This window comes from Sceloporus undulatus, chromosome 3 (assembly GCF_019175285.1).
Source record: "Sceloporus undulatus isolate JIND9_A2432 ecotype Alabama chromosome 3, SceUnd_v1.1, whole genome shotgun sequence".
NCBI lineage: Eukaryota > Metazoa > Chordata > Lepidosauria > Squamata > Phrynosomatidae > Sceloporus > Sceloporus undulatus.
This window is the reverse complement of record NC_056524.1, coordinates 236,025,925-236,052,050: the sequence shown is the minus strand read 5'-3', so window position 1 is coordinate 236,052,050 and position 26,126 is coordinate 236,025,925.

Sequence of the window (26,126 nt, the reverse complement as noted above, 5' to 3'; positions counted from 1 at the left end):
CTAAAGCACCTGGACCGGGCTCTACAGGCTAATGATTACTCCAGCTCAGATATCAGAAGGGCTGCCATGCCCAGAAAAACCCAGAGGAGGGAAGACAAACAAACAACCAAAGGGAAGGTATTTTTACCAAACATCAAAGGAGTCACAGACAAAATAGGGAAACTGGTGAGGAAACACAACCTTCAAATGGTTTACAAACTGATGAAGAAAATCCAGGAAATGCTTCACTCAGCCAAGGACCAGAGAGACGCTGTCACAGCCGCAGGAGGTTATCACATACCATGCAGCTGCGGACAAGTCTACATAGGGACCACCAAACGCAGTGTGCAAACAAGAATCAAGGAACACGAGAGACACTGCAGACTGGATCAGCCAGAAAAATGAGCAGTAGCAGAACATGTTATAAACCATCCTGGACATAAAATGCTGCTTGAAAACACTGAAATTCTGGACCATGCCAACCACTACCTTGTCAGGATGCACAGGGAAGCCATTGAAATCCACAAACACCTAGACAATTTCAAAAGTAAAGAGGAAACCTTTAAAGTAAACAAGGTTTGGCTACCAGTCCTGAAAAATAGCAAGATGAAGACTCAACAAATGCAAATGAGAAATCACCCAGGGTCAGGGGTTTCCCAGCAGACAATGAGCACTAATCAAGCAGACACTAATCCTCTTTTGCTGACCCTCCCACCCTGTGGCCTACCATTAACAACAGAACAATACACATGCAAATCACTCCTGCCTTCCCAGGGTCACACAGTATATACATACCCAACTCCTTTCCAGGCAAGCATTCTCTGTGGATGCCAGCCACAGATGCTGGTGAAATGTCAGGAAGAAACTCTTCTAGAACATGGCCACATAGCCTGAAAACCCCACAAAAAACTAAAGACAATAATGCTTTGGAATGCAGAAGACAGAAGGAAAAGAGCAAAACTGCATTACAGATGGATAGACTGAATCAAAGAAGCCCTGGCCCTGAGTCTACAAGACCTGAGCAGGGCTGCTGATGATGATGATAGGATGACTTGGGCTGGAGGACTCCCATTCATAGGATTGCCATGTCAAAGATGACTTGTCAGCAGTTAACATCATCTTGAAGCTGTTAGATCTCCTATATTTACTGCTCTAATCTTCTAAGGCAGAGATTGTGGTCAGTGCATTATTGGTATATTTTATAGAGCACTTTAAGTAATCACACAGTTAAAATCACACAGTAGAGACCAAACCATGTAAAATGGTGACAATATTTGTTGTGTGCTCTGCAGATATGTCCCTGATTGTAGGATACAGTGGTGCCTCGGGTTACGAAATTAATTCGTTCCGCGGCTAATTTCGTAACCCGAAAAACCTTCGTAACCCGAATTGCCATAGGCGCTAATGGGGAAAAAAGCCGCGGCTCTGCCGCGGCTCCATTTAAACAGCGCCGGCGTTTTTTCGTAACCCGAAAAAACGTTCGTAACCCGAAACAATAAATCCCTATGGGATTTTTTCGTATCCCGAAAAATTCGTAAGCTGGGTAATTCGTATCCCGAGGTACCACTGTATTTATACCCACACTTTCCATCTCAAAAGAGATGTTTAAGGATGCATACAGTAATTCATTGAAACAAAAATCCAAAAACAAAAACAATCCAACTAATAAAATAAGTTAGACTTTTAAATACAGGCAGTCTCCAAGGGCATAAAATCATTATAAAAAAATTAACATACTGAAGGGCTGAAGGCCTATTGATATGAAATAAGTGAGCTGAGACTCGAGAAAGACAAGTGTGCCTACTTAAGATAGGAAATTCTGCATTGTAGATTTAGAACAGAGAACCTTTGGCCTTCCAGACATTTATGACTACACTTTCTATGACTCCTTACTATCAGCTATGCTAGCTAGGGCTTCTTGAAGTTGAAATCCAAAAACTCTGGAGGTTCAAAATTTCCCCATACCATCCTAGATATAGTCATTAAAAAATCTCTCTCCCACCATCCTGTGTTAATGGGGAATAGAGCAGACCTTTCCTAGTATGCTTTAGTATGTAGTGGGTAATAAAAAGTCCACATGTGGTTCTTGCACCATTGGTGTGCAGTTGCCAGGCATCCAGACCACATTCATAGAATTGACCAACAACAACAACAACAACACTATGTGTACCTGTACAATCAGGGTGACTTTTCCCTTCCCATCATTTCAGAAAGGGAAGCACAATAGATGCTCTACCTTGCAGTTTCACATTACTGTGTGGTGCAGGAAGATGCTCTAGCACGCCTCTGTACCACAACAAAAGGCTGCAACATCTCCATACCTTACAACATTTCACAGATGAAAAGCAGGAAAGCATGTGGGTCTGTGGAACATTTTAAAAACATTTGAGAAAGTGGGAGAACGGAATTAATTGGGACCATACCTGCCAAATCATGACAGCTGTGGGGCATGTAGGTGCCAAATTTCAAAACTACCTGTGGCAGCAAATCAAGCAACAAGCTGTGCAGTCCCACTTCATTCTGGATTAGTGGAGATAATGCCTCCCACATAGAAAGTTGCCTACCACTTTTTAAATACATTGGACCCTTGGTATCCACTGGGGTTTGTTTTCAGGACCCCCTGTGGATACCAAAATCTATGGGTGCTCCAGTCCCATTATATACAATGGCATAATGAAATGGTGTCACTTGCAATGGCAAAATCAAGGTTTGCCTTTTGGAATTTGGAATTGGAGGGAGGGCAAGGGAAAGAATATTTTCATGTATTTATTTATTTTCATTTATTTATTTTCTATTTTATTTGTATGCAATTTTTCTTCCAAAGTGAGACCTAAAGCAGCTCCCAGAAAGAGTCACTAAGGCCATCAACAGGCAAAAACCCAAGCATGGGGGAGTGGTGACCACCCACCACCCACCCCCACATTGGCATCATGCCACCCAACCAACCACATGGTGGGCAGTGTCATGCCACATCTTTGGCACAGCTTGTAGATACACTGTGCCAGAGCCATGGAAAAGCCAAGGCAGTGGCGACTATGGCATCCTTTTGCAGTGCAAAAACCTGCCAGGTTAGGGCATGGTGCACGGTTGACGCATCCTGAACCCAGCGCTTCCAGGGGCTGCACAGCAGCACCTCTTAACAGTGGTCTGCTGATCCCTTAATACAACAGGGCAAGAAATTTAAAAAGAAATAATTAAAATAGTCACATAAAACATTTTAAGATTATTTAAAAGACATACAAAGTCTTAAAAGAAAGATGAAACATACCAATAAGAAGTTCCCCTATATACCTTAAAAGCCTGTTTCTTTTTTTAAAAAAAAAAAGATTTTTGAATAAGAATAGAATAAAACTACATAGTAGTGATGATGATGATGATCCAAAAGATGTTAGGGCTTTAAAGATTAAAATAAGCATTTTTTTAAATGTTATAAAAATGAACAAAAAGCAGCAAGAAATCACATTTTATTGATTTCTTGTATATACTATCTTTCTTTCAGTGCATTCATGGCTTTTTAGATTTTTTAAAAAGAGTTTAAGTCATAAAAGATAGAGCAGCAGAGTGGACTCAGGTCAATTTTGGCGTCTTCTGGAACTGGTGAGATATGCTCAGAGGGTTGAGCTTTCTGACTTTAACCTTCCCCTCAGGGCAAAGGCATCTTTAAGCAGCCTCTTGAAAGAGCTTGGCTATTAAAGATCACTTGGACACAATTCTGTCTAATCCAATGAGGTAACCTGTGGTCCTCACTGTAGAAATAGTAAGGTAATTGCCACAAGCAGCCAATAATGGGAGCAGCATCCTCTCAGCTGTAACACCACACACACACACCATCTTTTTGTCTTCTAGTGGACGACAGTGGTGTTCAGTCGGCCTGCCATATCTACAGATTCCTTATCTATGGATTCAACCATCCTTGGCCTGAAAATATTTTAAAATATATATAAATTCTAAAAAGCTTTGATTTTGCTATTTTATATAAGGGACACAATGGGATTTGAGTATCCATAAATTTTGGTATCCACAGAAGGTCCTGGAAACAAAACCCAGCATATACCAAGGACCCACTGTATATGTACCACCTGCCCAACACTGCACTGACTGAATCAACCTCCTGCCTTTGTGGTGTATAATGCTAATCCACTGTCACTGTCTTGGAATAAAATTCACCTGTAAATACAGTTGGCTTCTTTGAATGGAGTGAAGAAGTGTGAGCACCATCTTGTCCTTTGCTTCAACCAACAGAGCTAGCTCTGCTGTTGTTGATCATCTTCGGTGCAAATTATCTCGTCTGATGATGAAAAAGAAAAGAATGTTCATCTGTCCTGTATAATTTACATTTATAGAGTTTGCATATAGTTTACAAAGTTGGTACCTTAGAAAAAAAAGATCATCTTTGCTTGCAAGATCTCCCTTTCTTCAAAACAGACCTCAGCTTCAAGAAAACAAAAGTCTGCCTTTCTGAAACTCAGGTACCTATGGCTGGTCAGCAAAGAATCTGAAGTCACATTCCAGGGAAGGAACTAGCATCATATTGACAGTTTACTGGCAAAGTTTCAACCCAATTCAAATTAAACTAATTGAGCTATAAACCTTTGACAAAGAGATTTCAAAAGAGAAGGAGAACTAACTTCCCTTTAGTACTACTTGTGGCTTCTAATTTTATATGTATAACCTATTTAGACTTTATTGTTACTTTTATAGCTTTTTTTACAGCTGAGTCTATAAACCAGTGTACCAGCAAACAGCAGTTTAGTATGAGGGTTTAGTGTCAAGCCCATGTGTCTAGGTATCCATTCAGCTGGAAGAGAGCTGAAGAGAGCTTACATAGTTGCTGTCACTATGCTAGAAACAGAGGCAGCTATCTAACTCCACATAGTGGTGCCACATAAAGTTGTTTGTGTATTTATGAAATAGTTACACATGGTGTGACAGGAGGCTCCTGATACAAAAAGTATGCTACCTGTTACGGCAGAGATAAGAATCATGAGATTGTTCAAATTTTGTTTGTTTCAAGTCTCAGTAATCCTAGCCAGCATAGTCAATGGAGAGGAATTGCAATCCCAAAACATGTGAAAGGCCATATAAATTTTATCCCTGTGCTATGCAAGCATCTATGTTGTTGAAAGCCTCTGGATCTAATTATTTATAATAGGATATAGGGAAAGAATTGTAATTTACCAATTTGTCTCAGGTAACATGTCATCTGAGCACCATCTCACACTATGTAGCAAACACGCAGGGGTAGCTGTGTTGGCCATTTAATAAATTCAAACAAAAATCCACCAAACAGTGATACCTTTATTGGCCAACCAAAATGCACAATATACTTGTTGCAAGCTTTCGAAGCTCCACTGGCTTCTTCATCAGGCAAGATGTTACATAACAAACAAGAGAAAAATTAGAGATGTTTTTCATCTGTTTGGTATATAACATCTTGCCTGATGAAGAAGCCAGTGGAGCTTCAAAAGCTTGCAACAAGTATATTGTGCATTTTGGTTGGCCAATAAAGGTATCACTGTTTGGTGAATCACACTACAGTATGTAGGTTACGCAAAATGTATACTATGTTAAACAATGAAGCATGTGGTTTTAAATCAAGGGCTGGAATTCATGATCACGTTAACGAATGTGTGGCCTAGAGTTGTGCATCTGTAACTGGTTGGTATTCATGATCCCTATATAGGGATCATAAAAGTCCCCCCATCCTGACTTACCAGGCATCCGCTGCTCCAAGTGACATGGGTCTGTTCTCCAGTCAATCAGGATGCAGCAGATTGATGTTCCCAACCCACTCTTTCAAGCAATCTCTGATGCAAGGAGGAATTGCAACAGGAGTCCTACATTTGACAGTCGCTCCAGAGATTGCTCATGGGTGTGGTGGAAATGTCAGTATGCTCTGTCCTGATCAACAGAAAAACAGACCTCTGTTACTTGCAGCAGCCTCATAAGTCAAGATTGGGGGGGGGGGGAGGTTGGGGTGGACCAGGAGATGCTACTTAGTTAATTTATTTAGGCTGTATCCACACTGTGTAGAAACAATCCAGTTTTACATGACTTTAACTACCATGGCTAGGTGCTATGGAATTCAAGGATTTGTAGTTTTGTGTGATATTTAGCCTTCGCTGGTGCAACAGCAAACTATAAAACCCAGGATTCCATAGCATTGAGCCATAGAAGTTAAAGTGGTGTAAAACTGGATTATTTTTGCAGTGGGGATGCAGGCTTAGTTAAGCATACTGAACTAAAATTACTGATTTAGAACTGTGGCCCTTATCATTTTACTCTAAAGTAAATATGCGTAGTCTTGGTCTAGTTTAGGACTAGCATGTGCTAGTGCCAATTTAGACATTTAAAACTTAATTTAAATAATTATTTAATGTTACCTTTGGAATAAGGAGAAGTTGTAAATCCCATAAATACTAAACAAATTAACTGCACACTTTTATTTATGAAAATATGAGTTTAGCCAGCCTTTAGGAAATGCTTTTTAAGTCATCCTTCCTCACAATGGCTATGTGAGATAGACCAGCAATATTCTTATTTGCCAGGTGGAAAAATTATACGTTGAAAACTATGAAATCATTTGGATGGGATTTGAATATCTTGGGCTCATATTATTCAACTAACTCATTCAGGGGGGGAAAAAACACGTCCGTCATGTAGGCTCATACACAGAATCCAATAATGAACCATCACAATATGTGCAAGCTTTCTGGAATTCAGCAGGTTCTCTCACAACTCCACGCCCCTTAACGTGTTAAGCTGATCAAGAGCCTAACCTTTCACCACAAAGGGGTGCCAATGGTGCGTACCAAACAGTTCTTTAACCCCATATGGGCCACGGACAAGGGACAAGCTCAGCTTAGTCCCTTTCCCCACCAGGCTATTCAAAATGTCTTTTAACCCCATTTTGAAAATCCCTCAAAAGATCAAATTGCCCTCATTTGAAAAGTGAACCCCCCTGACTGGTACAACTCTGGGTGTTTAAACAAAATTGATGAGTGGTTAATTAGAAAGCCAGATGTCAATAGAGAATTTCTATTAACCTGTTTTCTGGCAACATCCAATTTATGTGGATTATTTTCCCCTCTCTATAACTGTTGGGGCAAAATTTTAGACCAGATGAACCTTATGTCGGGCCATGTATGACATACGATATCGAAATCATGTCTCGCTTGACAAATTAGAGCTTTGCACTTGATCAAGCCGTTGCCTCCAAGGTTTATCAGCAGCAAATCAGGTTGGGGGCCGACACGCTCCTCAAACAACAACTTGAACAGACAACTCCAGCGTAAGCTTTGTCTGCCCAAACATTCAATCGTGGTGATTTCGCCGAGACCAAGGTGAGAGCTCACCTGACCAGCTCCAGCCTGTCTCACTGCCCAACAGATCATACTGTGCCTGCAGCTGAGGATGTGAATTCTAATAGAACTAACTCTAAAAACTAAAAGAAACAAGAGTCAACCAATTTATGTTGTTGTGTAGGAATCATCCACACAATATTTCTGAAAGCTGAAGATTGTCTTCTACCAATTTGTTTGATATGCTCCTCAAATCTATAGGCTGCTGCCGTGGAGGCCACTCCAATTTCGAAGAATGGCCCGTTACCGGGCCTTAATGTACGTGCTGAGCACATACTAGGGTTAGGAAGTGGCGGTGCTTCCGCACCCCCCAACCCGTACATGCTCAGCACGTACAAAATGGCGGCGACCGTTCCAAACGGCTGCCGCCATGACTACGTCACAACTGCATCACCTCCAAATGAGGCGGCACGGTTGTTACTAGTGGGCCACGTGAGGGCGCTTAGTGCGCCCTTTCCATGGCCCCGGAATGAGCTCCGTTTCGGGCTCCTTCCAGGTTTGCGTCGCTGGGCGCAGCCTTTAGATGGCTGCACCCAGCGACACAGGGAGAAAGGGGCCAAGCGGGGACCCCTTTCCCGGCCACGGGGAAGCGACCTTTTGCCCCCTTCCTCGTGGCCTGGAAAGCGGCGGATCGGGGCCTCGGAGGCTGCCGATACACCGGGGAAAGGAGCGCCCACAGGCCGCCCCAAGGGGCGGTCTGTAACTGCCAATAAGTACTAAATTTACCTCCCTTAGTCCAGGATTAGTCAAAGCCTTAGTTGCCAAAGTCCAAAACTGAAATTTAGTCAGGGGTGAGTGGTCTATATGTAGAAACAAGAGGCTCAGAGTTTGGCTGCAAAGTGCCACATATTCTGTCAATGCCTGGTACTGGGCAAGGTTGGCCATAATACAAGAATTTAATGTATAGATGTCCCACTACCTTAATTATCAGCGCTTAGACCTTCTAAACTGCAGTATAGCAGTCAGGCTAGTTAAGACCAAATCAGTAAGTATAAGGGCCGTGTTTGAGGTGTCACTGTTGATATAAACGACCAATTCACTAATTCTAAGCCCCAAGAAAGCCATTAATGTCGCTGTAAAAACAAACTGGCCTCGTAAGGGGTGGAACACAAGAGAGCCCGCTGTCTCTTAAGCTTTTGAGAATTTGTGGAGTGATGGGCCTAATACCATCATAATTAATGACCCGAATCCTAGCCACCCTTTTAAGGTCTTGCAAATTCTAAAATCTGATGTATGATCGACTAACCCCTGGCCAATGGCAGCAAAGGCTAAAGGCTGGAAAATTTGATCCTAATAGTCTGGTATTAGCCCCTTGTTGTGTAAATAAAACACATAATTGCAAACAGTGTTCTACAGGTACAGGCCACATGTGACTTAAACCATGTACAGTGCAAAACTGTCAAAAGCCTTGCAAGCCTTCCCATAAATGGACCATGAGTTGTCCAAAAGTGAAATGCTATCATCTCTTGCCACCTCACCCTTCCAGGCGTCAAAGCTCTTCAGCATCACTGCACCTGGTGGAAATCTGTCTTGAGTGTGTTATGCCTCAAACACTTGAGCACAAACACCGTGACCAACTTGTGACACGAGGAGACTGGAAGATAACTGATTAATCACATGTAGTGTGGCAGCATTATCACATCAAAAATGGAAAGACAAATTAGTAAATTCGACTGCCCAAAAATGCACTGTAACCCTATTGGAAAGAATTCCAAAAAGGTGAGGTCTGAAGAAATGCCACTATGAGGCCATTGTGTGCACCAGTGATGTTAAAATATACCACAAGGCCCATCGAATCTGCTGTATCTCAAGAACTTCCATGACTCCGGAGCCTTAAAATGTCACTCCCGAAAGACACATCATTGAAGGATTCGGGAATGAAAGCCAAACTTAGAAATCTTTTTTGGACTCAATAGTCACCCATATCCTATGATGTGATTTAGAAACACCAATAGTTGCAGAGCTCAAACGTCTAAGAAAGACCCGCCTGGTGGAATTACCCTTGAGGCACAAGTTTAGTGGCCAATCAATTCCTGGAACTCTCGAAGGGTAGCTGTATGCAACTGTAGAAACCTATGAATTGTCCACCTAATGTTGGTTATCTGTTTTGTGGCAACCTAGAACACTGATTGATAGGTGTCAGTTTCAATGCCCAGAAGCATCAGATGGTGGAAGGGCCTCAGTTTTCTCGTGGGCAAGTGGAACTCCTAGCTTATCAGCAAGAAGTGCAAATTGTTGCATAAAGAGTGGCATTGACCAGACTGGGCCCTCCCTACAAGGAGAAAATCATCTAAATAGTGAACCACTCACTGTAATCCAAATTGTATAAGTATTGCCCATTCCAAAAATGTACTAAAGACTTCAAATGCTGAGCAGGATATAGAACTGCCCAGGGAAGGTCCTATCCGTATAAAATTTATTTGAAATGAAAAGCCCAATATTCAAAATCCTGGTGTATATGGCAAAGGTCTGAATGGAGACTTAATATCACATTTTTCAAGCTGCGGCAGTGAATCTCTACTCCATATAGTGGCCCGAGCCAAATCAAAAGAGGTTATTGCACAGAGCAGAGCTCTGTGGTTGGGATTTAATTGTAATTGAATCGCCTTTTGGAAATGACAAATGGTGAATTAACCTATATTGACTGGGCCTTCTTGTGGGACAATGTCCAAAGAAACATCCTAAGATTAGGAACTGGAGGTGAAGAGAAGGGTCCGACAACTCCCTCTTGATCAACTTCCTTTTGAATCTTAGCACTAAAACATGTTCTTAAACCCAAAACTGTGCATAAATTCCTTGAATATAAAGTCTTGACTCTGGCGCTGTTAAATGGTCTCCTGCACAGAACTAAACTCACCGGCAGGTGTGGCAGTGTAAATAACCTGTGGCGAAGGCTGAAATATGGCCTGATGTCTGCAAACTTGTTGGGTCATGAATGCAAGCTGGTATGTTAGCATAAGTAGAGAAGCTAACATGGGGAATGATATGCCAATCCTTGATGTTGCAGCTCCTTTTGTCAGCAATTGACTATGTGTTAGCGGGGTAGGTAACCTATAGCAGATGTATTCCAAATCCCCCAAGGCTACCCTTTGACCAATCTATATCATAATTTTGTGGCACCGGATAGAAACAAGAGGAGTATCTGAACTAGATGCAATCACCTGACCAGAGGTTGCTGAGGGAGCTGATTCTGCCATTGCCTGAGGAACCACCACTTCAACTGCCAATTGTTGACATTGGTCTGATAGCTTCTACCCAGAGCCTCTAAACGAGATGAAAACCATGAGTTAACTGACTCGCCAGCCATCCTTTTAGTATCATGTGGTTTAGACCTTAGTGTATCTGCATAAACTTTCTCAAGGTGTTCTAATTCAGGGTTGCCATAATGTTCCATGTTACCAGGGACAAATGTAGGACAATTCAAGCAAACGTAGGGCAACTGCAGGACAAAACTCAGCTCTAAAATATAGGACATTTAAGGTCCACCATTTTTCTTCAATGTCCTACATTTTGGGCTTGAGTTTTGTCCTGCAGTTGCCCTACGTTTGGTCTTGAATTTGTTCCACATTTTGTCCCTGGTGAAAAGTGGACACTTATGGCAACCCCGAACGTAAGGAATGAATAATAGTGGTTGTTTATATGCCACCCGTTTAGCAGGTGCCATTCGTTTAATTATCACTCCCTTTATTTTTTTGGAGGCATTGTGATATGTGGTGGGAGAACAATAGCTAACGTAGACCTAACTCAGAACATATCGATAAATGAATCTAAAACTGTGATAGCTTTGGCTGAGAGCGGGGTATAAAAATAAGTATATTACATTATTATTATGCACTCAAGTCAATTTACTGTCTGCCATGAACAAGCTGGCCGAGGCAGCAGAAGGGCCGGGAATGGCAAGGCCCCAGGAGGAGGAGAAGCAAGGCCAGGGAGACTCCATGGTAGAAAAGGACAAGCCCAGAGAACTCAAGGCCAGGGAACAGGAATTTTAATTTCACGGTTTTTCTTAGGCAGGGAATCCTCAGAGGTATTTTTGCCAGTTTCCTTCCTTTGAAACAGAACCCGCAGCCCAGGATCTATTGGTGGTCTCCCATCCAAGGGCTAACCATGGCTGACCCTGCTTTGCTTTTGCTTTTTATTTTTTTATTTTTTGTGGAAAGGCAGGAGGGAGTAGGAAGCAAGGCCCAGAGACAACTCACAACCAGCAGGGAAAAGGCAAAGTCCGAGAGAACTCAAGGCAGGGAAGAAGGAGGAGCAAGGCTCAGAGAGGAACTCAAAACCCCGCAGGGAAAAGGCAAGCCAGACAGACACAAGGCAAGGAGGAGGAAGCAAGGGCCCAGGGAACAGCCAAAACCCAGAGAGAACTCAAGGCCCAGAGAAACTCATGGCCCAGGAAAAATGCAACCCCAAAGAGAATTCAAGGCAGGGAAGGAGGAGGAAGCAAGGCCCAGGGAGAACTTGGACCTTTGCTGGGGACCAAGACCCCAAATGTCAAAAACCCTTTTAAACACCACAACACTTGCTAAAGAAGATCCTGATGCCAGCTCTGCTTCCTGCATCTGGAAAAGAGGCAGGATGGGGGGTGCACTTGTCCTTATATACTGACTCCGGTCCCATCACATGCCTCAGCTTGTCCAAGGACCTGCTGATATTGAAAATTCTTGGTCGCTCTACATGGAGGGTATCAAAAGCCCCCCCTGTCCTCAAGGCTCTGCCAATCGTGGTGTGGAAAAATGTGTTTTCCAGTGACTCGGCTAAAGTCCTCTTCACACATTCAGTAGACATCTGGAAGAAACAGCAGGAGGACTCAGTAACATGTCATCTGAGCACCCATCTTCATTATACCCATTGCAGTCAGCCATTTGGTAAATAGAGCTTCACAGTACATTCAGTTGTACCTGAAGTGATACATTAAATTGTAGTCATATTGGCAACATCCTAGATATGCTTGTGTGGTGTGTGTGTGTGTGTGTTCCTTCAAGTCTCTTATAAATTCGGTAGCCCCATGAATTCCATGGCCACCATGGTCTTACACAAGGAGTACCAGAAGTAGATTTAGTTTAATAGAAATAAATTGCCATTATTTAACAGAGGCAAACTCTTAGGCTGCAGTGCAATCCTTGTATATGGTATATTCCAGGAAGTTCCAGATAATCAATGAGAATATTTATTTAATTCATAGGTGATGTATTAAATATTTATACATTCAAACAGTTGGGGTCACAGTATGATTGACCTCACTGTGGAACTCGAGTCCAGCCCCTTCCCCACCTGCCTCAATCCTTGTGGCAGGAACATTAATCAGTTGAAAGCTGATGGTGCGTAGCTGGTGTATTATGGAGTAAATCTTCTGTGTACTTAGTCCAAACATGGAGTGCTATCCCCAAAATGGCTCAAGTCTTGGGATGGTCGTTGGAAGTTGACTGAAACCCAAAGAACATTAGTCTGTCCGGAGGGTTGCCTCCGACTCAGAGCTACCCCACTGAGATCTGCGACTTTTTTTCAAGTGGTGCTTACACGACTATACTCATTGTGTTTACAAAAAATTTGATTAAGGCTCAACTTTCCCTCCCCTTAGTTTGTATCCTGTTTTTGCAGGATTCCACTGACAAGACAAAAAAATTTCTTCCTCTTTTCTTAACAGATATAGGATTCAGGTCCTCCTTTATGCTGTTAAGTAACCTGATTTCTAAAATTGCTTGATATTCTTGCCTTGGCAAAAAAAGAAGCACATCAGTTATAAACGTAACCAGCACCAAGTAATTTTAGTCATTTAGGCAATGAAGCAAGGCCATGTTTCTCCTTTTATACATTGAGATATGCCCAGACAGAAAAAAGGCAGACACTAATATGTTTGGCAGTCAAAGATATTACCATTTTATTAGTAGTAGTCAAGGGCAGTTTAGTCAACAGAAGAAAACTCTCCTAACAAAGTGAAGCTTGCAAATAATTGGGGGGGGGGGGGAAGCTTTTAAAAAGTGTTCATGTACATGATATCACCAGTGCCATGGATTTTAGTAGGACATGTTTCACCCACAGAAATCAATTTGCTATATAGAAATGAAGTTTAGAATGATCCACCTCATCACTCTTCAAAAAAAGTACATAAATACACACACCGAGGAGAGAAAACTTGAGGTTGATCAAAAGTTTAAAGGCCAGCACAGTTCTACCTGATATCCTATGTGGAACCCTGCAAACATCTGATCAAATTCCAGTCAAGTATGGGCATGTGTATCGTGTGCGTCTGTACCCGTAGGCAAACATTTCTTTTACATTTCTTAAAAGCAGTTAAAGACATATCTCATTGAGCAGGTCTATAGTTAATTTTAAATCACGACTTTTTAATTTGTATATGAACTTCTGTGAGTGTATTTAATGTTTTTGATAGTATTATATTTTATTGTGGATTTATGGTTTTTATTGTACGTTTCCTGTATTCCTTATCCATGGAATCAACCATCCATGGATTTAAAAATAGTCAAAAAACACATTCATTGCAAAATGCAAGCTTGATTTTGCTACTTTATGTAAGGACACCATTTTGATATGCCATTGTATTATAATGGGACTTGATATCCACAATTTTGCCTATCCACAGTCTGGAACCAATCCCAGTGGAAACCGCGGGTCCACTGTATTTAAAAAATGATAGGCAACTTTCTTGTGGGAAACATTACCCCCCCCCCACAACTGTCCACATCCAGAATGAATTGGGCTGAACAACCTGCACTGCTCAGTAAATGTCCAGTTCAATCAGTTGTACGATATTGTATTTTATTACCGACATTTAAAAACTTATTTCGAAAATAAAACAAAATTCCATAGAAAAAGGATTATATGCTTGCACTTAACTTAAGACATAAAATGTGTTGCAAATATACCAGTAGTATTTTTTAATTTTTATTAGAATTTTAACAGAAAAATTTATATAGCAATATTGTATAAGTATTGTATTCACTCAAAAAAAAATTGAAAAAGCCTCTGACCTCTGATAGTAAAAAACAAGGAAAGTTATTATATTTTCTTTTCCCTAATTCCATTTTACTTGTTATGACTTAATCCATTTACCTATTTGTCTGTTACACCACTTATCCACAACCCTTTGTCTTTTCACAAGAGTAAATATTATATTTCTTAGTTAGGTATAACTACCTTGTTAGGTATCGACTTTTATACCATGTTTTTTCCCATTTAATGTCCATATGTTTGTACTTTCCCCATGTGTTTTCAAAATCTTTGGTTTTTCCCGGCTATATACATTGTCAGTTTGTCCATTGTTATTAAATCATAAACTCTTAATTTCCATTCCTCTGTTGTGGGTATAGGCGTTTGATTTCCAATTTTTTGCCAGGGCCATTCATGCCACAGAGATCTATATTACTGTAATTTATACTAATCTGATTATGAGTCAAGTATTAATTTGAATTACAATCCACAATATTAATAGAAAACATTCTGGTAGAGGGGATGGACAGGTTTTGCTCACCTGTGATGGTATTTCTCTTCGAGTCATCTGTGAATACATACAAAGGGATTGTACTGCACCTGCGCAGTTGCTGCTCAGAAACTTCTGTTAATTCACCAGGCAGTTAACTTTGCAGTAGCCCCGCCCATCCCTATAAGCCCCCTGTCTTCCCGCTCTTTCCCAGTTCCGCAAATTTATGCCGCGGGAAGCAACATGAGAATGAGCCATGTAGAGCAGGACACTGAAGGGAAGATGGGTGGAATTTGTGGGTATTCGCAGGATGACCACTCGAAGATATACCGGTCACAGGGGAGCAACCTGTCCTCCTTCGTCGTGGTTCTCTGCGAATCATATAAATGGGATAGACTGGACAAGCTGTAGGTCAGTATGGAGGAGTGTCAGACACCAAGTTAGGTTCAATACAGCTGTGTTTATAAAACACACAATAAAGATCTTTGAACCAAATTGTGTTTGCGGTACTAGTACTTCAATAAATAGTACTTTAAGTCATCAACAACAATAGGATCACATTATGAAACATGTTTCAAGTCATAAGGCACATTTTCCATATTAAGCCATGAGGTGGACTTGTGTAAACCATGTCAAACTTGTGTGAAAATCATGGCCAAGTCTGGCATTAAGACATTCATTTGTCAAACAGGCTTGTAAACAAATAGGAAATGCAATGCAAAAATAATTAAACCTGAAACCAACACTGCCCTCCAAAGGCTGCGTCCCTTTGGGGCTCCTCACGCAGCCTATAATGTTGAGAAGTCAAGGATGGGACACAACACAGCTCCAAATCCTCAAGGGGACCCCATGTTTTAAAAAGTGAGGAGGTCGCTATGCCCTCCTCGAGTTGCATGGATAAAAAATCTGGCAGGGAGAGGTTCTACCAGAAGTTCGTTAGGCAGAGGATGGAGGGTACCAGCCACCCATTGAAAGCCTCTGAGCAGTCACAGGCAGTCCCTTTTAACGTTCCAAATAGCACTGAACAGTCTCTCGGAACGGCTCGAACCGCAGTCTGTCAAATAGCAGGCCAAAACCCTCCGAATGTCCAATGTTGTGTCAGTAGTCTGTTCAGGTCAGTGGCGGTGGTCGAGGCCAGGGTAGGTTTTAGGGGTTTAAAACTATGGTCCTGACACATTGTGAAAGACGATGACACCACCGTTTAGGCAAAAAGGTAAGGTTGGTACGGAGGACAACCTTATCCTTATGGAACCTAAGGAAAGGCTGGATCCCTCCGCAAGGCACAGGTCAGGACTAAACTCTTCTAGAACATGCCACATAGCGCAAAAACCCCACAAAAAAACTAGTTTCTAAGTTTTTTAATAAATCCCGTTTCACCTCCTAATACTTTTGTAAATTCTTTCCGTTCTATCTCTATTCCTTCCTTTTTTCTGTCTTTGAAGTCTTCTCTTAGTTGTAGTTAATGAAACCAGTCTAACCATTATCCCTGCTTGCTCTAGTTGTTCTCTTGTCTTAATTTTATTTCCTCTTTGTGTTATTACAAGTCATCCTATTATCATTCCTTTTTTTTTGGCCCTCCTTGGAAGTCTTGTTTATGGGAAGTGCTTCTTGTTAGAAGCCCACCTAGGGAGTTTTGTGTAGAAAAGTTTCTTGTTGGAGTTTCCACACCTGTGTAGTGTTTCCCTAATGGAATGTAACTTAAATTCTTGGTTTTTTGGGGAGTGGGATAACATAAAAATGTGGTGCAATCCTGTTTCATTTTATTCCTTCCGTTCTAATAATTGTGATTTCAAAAGTACCATTCTCTTAATCCAACAAATATACCAGTATTATTTGCTTTCTTGCTGTAATACATTTTATCTGGACTTTACATTTTTATTAAAGAAAATATACTACAGTTATGTAGACTTTCCTTGAAATTCTAATAAATCTAAACATTCCCTGACTGCTTAGATCTATTTATCCTGTACTTACCTGCTTTTACTTTGCTTAAAGACAATACATTAATTTACTTGCAAGGGGAAATTTAATCCCCCTCCCCCAATACTTAACAAAAAAAAGCCTTGATGTACAAAAGTAGTACTTGTATTATTGTTATATGCCTTAAGTCAACTCCAACTTGTGGCAGAACTCTTAAGAGTTTCTTGGCAAAATTTTCCTTTGAAACTGCGGTGTGGACTTGCAGAAAAAAACACCCAATGGGTTTCTGTGACAAGTGGGGATTTGAACCCGGGTCTCCTGGAGTCCAATCCAACATCTAAACCACCACATCACACTGGCCCCCATAAGTATGGTACATATTATTTAAAAATATGTAATTGCTGATAAGTTTTTTTTGTATATCTGCCAGTATATTTTACCCAGAATAAATACAGTATAAGGGACAATCTGAATTGATTGGAAAGCAACAAATAAACAGCTGTCTCATGTCATCCAAACTATCCAAGCTGGGTTATATTGGCCAGCACAAAAGGAGGCACACGCAGATTTGTTATATTTTTATACTGTACTACTTTCCCTAGATATATGAATTTAGGTACTTCTGCTCCAAGCTGGTATAGATGGAAGGCCTACTCTGGCCGCCTCTGGAGGCTTGGAGGATTGAAGCAGCATTGGATGCAGAAGGAACAGAGGGTTTGGCCCACCACAACTCCAGGAACATAAAAATTCTGAGGTTGTGGGAGGTTTCTATGACGAAAAGTTGGTCCACTGGGGCAGAGGAGCCCCCTCCTCTGTCCCTTTCTTCTAGTGGTGCAAACCACATACCCTCAGCAGTGGATCCTTAGCATTAAGTAAGTGTTTTCGACGAATATTTTGTGTCATTGGTATTCATAACAAATGTATGAACTGGTTGTGACTCTGAAAGCATAACCATGTTAGCACGAAAGAAAATGAGATTGCCATTCTTATATCTCAGGTTAATAAATCAATGGTCAGGTCTTGATCAGATCACCATACCTGCAATCAGTAATTTCATGTGCTTTCATACAATTATTGTATTCTCTTTCTCAGCTGTTTTCCAAGCAGTTAGTTTCTAAAATCACATAGGGAAATGCTTTTGCAACATTTCTTCAGGTAATGCAATGCTAACACGTTGTGCAGTCAGTCTAAGATAGTGGAAAAATACTAGGCTGGTCGAAAAAAAATGAGAGACAAACTCCCCCCCGCGCCCCCCCCCGGGAAGAATGGGAAAAGCTAGGCAGGTAGGAGAAAGAGAAGAAATTCAAGAAACAAAGACAATGAACACTAATACAAAGATATATATCAAGTGATTTCCACTCAGAGACATCCTGGAAGGCTTAAAGAACTTGACACCTTAAGTTTCTAATGGTTCAGATGTGATCTATCTCAACTGACTTAAAACATAATAAAGACATACAAAACAAATGGCATCTAAGCATGTCTAGTCGTCTCTAGGATCCTGATATGTTTCTTCCAGTCGTTACGTCCAAGACTGGTGATAAACTGAGTTGTGCACACTGGTGCTCTTCTATTGTGTATAGAATCTCTTCCTTGGTTCTTCTAGAAACATGAAAGCAGCCTACCTAGCTGTCTTATTAGGACAGGATTTGGAGAAAACTTACCTTTCTGGATTGGATGCTCCCAGAATGCCCCAACTACCATGGCTACTGGTTCTGCTCCTGCTCCTTCTGTTATCTGTATAGATCTGAGACATTCAGGTAACAAACCGTGGAGCAACACTGGCACATTCTGTACCTACAGCCAACACTACTCAACAGAGCATTGTGGTCATGTGTAGCCTTTAAAATGGGATTTGTTGTTAATGGCCTTCTAGTCAACCCCATGGTGACCTTACATATTAGGGACCTCACCAAGTCCACCCTATCCTCAACCACTTGCTCAGCTCCAGCAGATTCATGACCCTTGGCTTCTCTAACTGAGCTATCCATCTGGAATTCAGTCTTCTTTCTCTTATGTCCTCTCTTTGCTCAAGCATATACTCGTTTCTAGTGGAGTTATTCTTCTCGTGATATGGCCAAATATGACCACTTCGTTTAGTCATCTTTGCTTCCAGGGAGAATTCAGGCCTGCTCTAGAACCCATCTATTGGTCTTTTGTCAAGCGGTTCATGTATTCTCAGAATGCTTTCTCCAGCATCACAACACAAATTAGTTGACATTTTTTCCTATTTTTTCTTGACTGTCCAGCCTCTCACAACCATACATAGAAAAAGGAAATACAATAGTATGGATAATCCTAACTTTTAATATTTAATTATGGTATCTTTACACTTTAAGGATCTTGTCTATTCCTTATAGATGCCCTTCCAAGTTAATGGTAAATGTGAATCAGTTGTCCCTGTAGCATAATTCACACAGGCCGACATTGGGAGAGCCTTGAGGAAGGGTGGGGTTTTGATACCCTCCATGATAGAGACCAGAAGTTTCATATCAGCAAGGTCAATTGGACTAAGCTGAGGCATGTGATGGGACGCGGAGTCAGTATATAAGGACAGTGCAACCCCCCATCCTGCCTCTTTTCCATGATGTAGAGAAGCAGAGCTGGCATCAGGATCTTCTCTAGCTAAGTTTTGTGTTGTTTGTTTAAAGGGGGGGTTTGACATTTGGGGTCTTGGTTTCCCCAGCAAAGGTCTCAAGTTCTCCCTGGGCCTTGCGTCCCCTCCTTCCCTGCCTGTGAGTTCTCTTTGGGGCTTGCAATTTCCTGGGCCATGAGTTAGTTTCTCTGGCCTTGAGCTTCTCTCGGGTTTTGACTGTTCCCTGGGCCTTGCTTCCTCCGTCCTTCCCTGCTTCCTTGTGTTCTGTCTGGGCGTTGCCTTTTCCCTGCTGGGCTTTGAGTTCTCTATGAGCCTTGCCTTCCTCTCTCGTCCCTGGCCTTGAGACTCTTTGGGCTTTTTCCTGTCCCTGGGCCTTGAGTTCTCTTTTTACATGAGTTCTCCCTGGCTTTGCTTTCCCTCCTCCTGGGTCCATTTCCTGGGCCTCTGCTGGCCTGGTGCCAGCTTGTTCCTGGAGGCCATTTTGTCCATGCTCACTCTGGGAGGTCTTTTGTTAATCAAATCTACAGCAGCCCATTTGTTTGTGACACTCTCGCAGCTTTGAGTCAAACCACATAGTAGTTCCATACATTTGTTCTTCACAAGTATGGATGGTCATTTTGTTCCACAAACTTTGTTGGTCATTTATGAACACTCTCTCAGCCTGAAGTTGAATAGTGGTGGTGTTGTGTGTGTGCGCGCGCGCTGATGTATGATATATATGTGTGTGTATTGTATTGACACACACCACAAGCACATTAGTTACTTGATAGTTATATAATTCAGCATTTAGAATAAATACCGTATATACTGGACTATATGCCGACTTCATATATAAGTTGAGGCAGGTTTGGGGGCAAGAATTTTGGATTTTAAGACCTGTGTATGAGTCAATGATAAAACGTAGGGACATTTAATGAATGAGTTAAGGATAGAAAAGCAGTGCCCAAAGAACTACAAAAATTCCAGCAGGCTAACTATTTGTGCTCATACTAAAAGGCTGGATGATGAGAGAGAATACAAGAGGCAGTAGTAGTGTTTCCAGGACAGATTAAGCTCTTGCTTTTACCATATAAGTGCAGGTAGAGATCTCTGGCATCTTTGAAGTCCTTGGAGGTGCTGCAGGATCTGCTCTGTGTACTAATTCTACCAGACTAATAGAATATATCTTTGAATTCTCGTCAGCATCTATATTTATATGAGTTAAAATACAGTACATACATGACCCATAGATAAGTCGATCTTAGGTTTGGGGTCATTTGTTTATCCTAAATTTTCTGACTTATTCAGGTATATCAGTAAATGGACGTGAGTTTGCTATAATAAGGTAATATACTTTATTTTATTTATACCCCGCTTTCGCCAAGGCTAGCCGTTTATTGAGTCAGTGCTGATTGATATGGGTTTTTTGAGTTGGTCTACGTTAGTATGATTGTTCTCCACCATTCATTCTTGCCGTTCCAAAAATAAGGGAGTAATTTTAAAAGGAATGGCATGGCCGGCCGAAAAGGGTGGCATATAGACACCATCCTTTATTCATGTGTCCAGAGACATTGATGTGAATGAGTTGATTGTAGGGGGCTATATTATCTTAATGTAGAATACCTTGAGAAGTTAAAAATGCAGATCACTAAGGTGAATATAATAATAATAATATTTTGTGGATACCGCCCTATGGCAAACCATCGGGGGTTGACAACAGTAAAATATAAAATATAACAGTAAAAACTTTATCCCTCCCCCTTAAGAAGGTATTAAACAGTATAACATATTAAAAACACAATATCAAGCAGAAAAACAACATTAAAAACTAAAACCCTGATATTCCTCGGTTGATCCTCAACCATCACTAGATGGGGCCACGGTGGGAATGAGGGAATTCAGGAACTGGGCCGGGATGGTTATCTGGAAGGCTGCTGGAAAGGTCCGTCTTGACCGCTTTTTTAAAGCTGTCTAATGTGTTATCTGACGGATCTCATCCTGCAGGTCTTCCAGAGTTTGGGGCGACACAGAGAACGCTCTGGGGAGGTCGCCTAGGATTTTAGAGGCTGCTAGTTTCCCAGAAGACCGGAGAGCGCGGGGAGAATGTACGGGAGGAGGCGGTTCCCTGAGATAGCTTGGACCGCCAATCCATTTAGGGCTTTAAAGTTGATAACCAACACCTTGTCGGGCCGGAAGTGATAGGAGCCAGTGAGGGACCGCAAAACCGGAGTAAGGTGGTCCCTCTAGGTTCTGAGACAAGCCTGGCTGCCATGTTTTTGACCAGTGTAATTTCCGGTCAAACAGGGGTAGCCCCAGGTAGAGTGCTTACAGAAGTCGAGGCGGAGGTTACCAGCGCGTGCAACAACCGTCCGCATATCCCTTACTTCCAGAAAAGGGGCCAAGTGGCGTATCAGCCGAAATTTGATAACAGGCTACTCTGACCGGCCGCATTTACTGATTTGTCATCAGGAGCGCCGAGGTCAAGGCGCACCCCCAGGGACTGCGGGGAAACACAGTCGATGGATGAGAGTGTGCCCCAATCCCGGAGCGGACGGTTGCAACCCAATCTTGGTTTAGGGCCGCTACCATGAGCACCTCCATCTTGTCTGGAATTCCTTTTCAATCCTGTTTTCCTCATCCACCATTACCGATGTGAAGACATAATTGAGAGAAAGAGGATGCCATCGGGAATTCGAGGCCGACGAACGCGTAACGGCGAAACGAAATAGAACATAGATTTGGGTGTCATAAGCCGTATTGATACACCCAGCACCATGACTCTGTATTATCTCACCCAGCGGCTTCATATAGATGTTAAACTAACATCGGGACAACATAGCCCCTGAGGAACCCCAAACGTGAGGTACCTCTTACTGGAGCTACAGTCCCGAAGTAGCACCCTCTGAGACCTGCCCGAGAGGAAGGACTGGAACCACTGCAAAGCAGTGCTTCCCGATCCCTAACCCCCTCAGGCGGTCAATGAGGATGCTGTTATTATAGCTATCAAAAGCTGCTGGATGTCTAAAGCGCCCCAACCAGGGTACACTCCCCCTGTCGATGCTCAGACGGCAGATCGTCGGTCAAAGGCAAACCTGGCAGTCTCAACCACAACGCCTGTCTTAAAGCCGGTTGACATGGGTCTAGTCTTCTAGATATCGGTTTTATCCAGACAGCTTGGAGTGACAGTCAACGCCCTCTCAATCCCTTGCCTCAAAAATCGGCCAGCACAGTGCCACCGGCCTCATAACTCCTCATTCCAGGGGGTCTAGGGAATGTTTTTTCAGGAGGGGCCTAAACCGCCGCTTCCTTTAAACAGATGGGGAATATATCCTTCCCTGAAGGCTGCACGATGATATCCATTGAGGAATCTCATCAATTGCACCTCCCCCCAGACGGACACCAAGCCATGATGGGCACGGGTCGAGCATGGCGCAGTTTTTGTCTTCCTCACCTTACCAAGCCCGCTTGTCACGTCATCAGTACTCACAGATTGGCAGCTGATCAGTATGACTAATTGGCGGAGTCACTGGACCGCCTCGCCTGTCGGACTCTGAACCACATGATGTACAGTATGGCTGGTGAGTCAGTTAACTCTATGGTTTATCCGTTTAGAGGCTCTGGTAGAAGCTATCAGGACCAATGTCAACCATTGGCAGTGAAGTGGTGTTCCTCAGGCAATGGCAGAATCAGCTCCCTCAGCATCCTCTGGCCGTCAGGGATTTGCATTAGTTCAGGTTATCCTTGTTTATTCCGCGGGTTGCCACAAAAATCTTGATATAGATTGGTCACAGTATGGGCCTGGGGGTTTGGAATACCATCTGTCTATAGGGTTACTGCCTAAAACATAGTCAATTGCTGACACATCAAACGTATCACCAATTTATCCAAGGAGCATTGCAAAATCAAGGATTGGCATATCATTCCCATTGTTAGCTTTACTTATGCCTACAACATACCCGCTTCATTCATGACCCAACAAAGTTTTGGCAGGCCTACGGCCATACTTCAGCCTCTTCCACAGTATTACACTGCCAACCTTGCCGGTGAGTTAGGTTCTGTGCTAGGAGACCATTAACTCAGGCCGAGTCAAGCCTTTATTTTCCAAGGAAATTTATGCACAGTTTTGGGTTAGAACATGTTGTTAGTGCTAAGATTCAAAAAGGCAGTTTGATTTTTTCCCAAGAGGGAGTTGTCGGACCCTTCTCTTCCCCTCCAGTTCCTCATTCTTAGGATGTTTCCTTTGGAATTGTCCCCACAAGAGGCGCCAGGTCAATATCGGTTAATTCACCCCTTTGTCATTTCCAAAAGGCGATTCAAATTAACAATTAAATCCACAAGAGCTCTGCTCTGTGCCCAATAACAGTGTTACCCCGGGTTACTAATTTCATTCGGTTTCCGCCGCGCGTTCGTAACCCGAAATTTCGTAAGCCGAAAAAGCCCATAGGCGCTAATAGCGGAAAGCCGGCGATTCGTCTAGTGAAAAAGCCGCCGAAAAGCACCAAACAAATTTTCGTAACCCGAAATAACCTTCGTACAACACGGAACAGTTTTTTTTTCCATGGATTTTTTCGTAACCCGGAACTTGTACTTATAAGGCGGCGCATTCATATCCCGGGTGGTACCACTGTACCTCTTTTGATTTGGCTCGGGGCCAACTATATGGAGTAGAGATTTCACTGACGAGCCTTGGACAAATGTGATATTAAGTTCTCCATCAGACCTTTTTGCCAATATACACACAGGATTTTGAATATTGGGGCTTTTCATTTTCAAAATAAATTTTTATTACGGATATGACTCTTCCCATGGGCAGTTCTATTTATCTGTCTCAGCATTTGAAGTCTTAGACATTTTTGGAATGGCAACTTATACAATTTTGGATTACAGTGAGTGGTTCCCCTATTTAGATGATTTTTCCTCTGTATGGAGGGCCGTTGGTCAATTGCCAATTCTTTATGCACAATTTGACTTCTTGCTGATAAGCCAGGAGTTCCCACTTGCCCACGCGAAACCTGAGGGCCTTCCACCATCTGATGCTTCTGCGGCACTGAAACTGCCCACTATCACTCAGTGTCTAGGTTTTGCCACAAAACAGAATACCCAACATTATGGTGACAATTCATCGGTTTCTACAGTTGCCATACAGTCTACCCTTCGCGAGCTCCAGGAATTGATTGGCAATTAAAACTTGACTCACGGGTATTCCACCCGGCTGGGTCTTTCTTAGACGTTTGAGATCTGCAAATATTGGTTTGTTTCTCACTCAATCATAGGCTATGGGTTTACTATGAAGTCCAAAAAAGATTTCTTAAGTTTGGCTTCATTCCCAGAATCCTTCAATGCTGGGTCTTTCTGGCTTGAATTTTTAAGGCTCCGGGGAGTCATGAATTCTCTGATATACAGCAGATTCGATTGGCCTTGTGGTATATTTTAACAATCACTGTGCACACAGATTGCCTCCTGATTGGCATTTCTTCCATGCTCCAACCTTTTTGTAATTCTTTCCACTAGTGTTACCGTTGCATTATTCGGGCAGTTTCGCATTTACTAATTTGTCTTTCCATTTTTGGATGTGATTAATGCTCGCCACACTAACATGTGATTCTCAGTTATCTCCAAGTCTCTCGGTCCACAAGGTGGCCACGGTGTTTGTGCTCAAGTGTTTGAGGCATAACACTCAAGAGACAGACTTTCCACAGGCAGTGATCTGGAACGAGCTTTGGACTCCTGGAAGGGTGATGGTGGCAAAGATGAAAGCTTTAACTTTTTGGACAAACTCATGGTCCCATTATGGGAAGGCTTGCAAGGCTTTTGACAGTTTTGCACTGTACATGGTTTTTTTTTACAAGTCACATGTGGCCTGTAGAAACAATGTGGCAATTATGTGTTTATTTAAACAACAAGTGCTAATTACCACAGACTATTAGGATCAAAATTTTCAGCCTTAGCCTTTTGCTGCATTGGCCAGGGTGGTTCGTCGACCATACATCAGATTTTAGGAATTTGCAAGACTTAAAGGGTGGCTAGGATTCGGGGGTCATTCATTATGATGGTATCTGGACCCATCACCCACAAATTCTCAAAGCTTTAAGAGACAGCTGGTCTCTGTTGTCTTCCACCCCTTACGAGGCCAGTTTGTTTTGTACAGCGACATTAATGGCTTCTTGGGGCTTTAGCATCGTGACTTCGGTCGTTATATTCAACAGTGACACCTCAAAAACAAGGCCTTATACTACTATTTGGCTTAACTAGCCTGGACTGCCATACTGAAGTTTAGGGACAGTATAAGGCTGATTGAACTAAGGTTAGTGCGGCCATCTATTACATTAAATCTTGTATTATGGCCAATCCTTGCCCAGTAAGGCATTGACCAGAATATGTCGGATTTGCAGCCAAAACCTCTGGCCTCTTGTTTCTACATATAGACAACTAACCCTGATTAAATTCAGTTTTGGACTTTGGCAACAAGGGCTTTGACTAATCCGGAATAACGGGCGTGTTCAATGTGAGGATAGATTGGAGATGTTAAACGAAAGAAAAGTTGGGGAGGACGGTGTGGGAGGATACTTGAAAAGGTGTTATAGGAAGACTAAGAGGCAAAGATAAGAAGATTTCAAGACAAAAGGAAGGGGGAAAAAGGTTTAGATTCCAGTTTGGCATGGAAAAGGGTGGTCCCCGCTTTGGCCCCCTCTTCTCCTCTGTGTCGCTGGGGTGCCGCCACACAAACGCTGCGCCATTGACGCAAACCGGAAGGAGCTCCGAAACGGAGAGTAAGTCCGGGGCCGTGAAAGGCGCATAAGCGCCCACGTGGCCCCACTACGTAACAAACCGTGCCGCCTCATTGAGTGAGGTG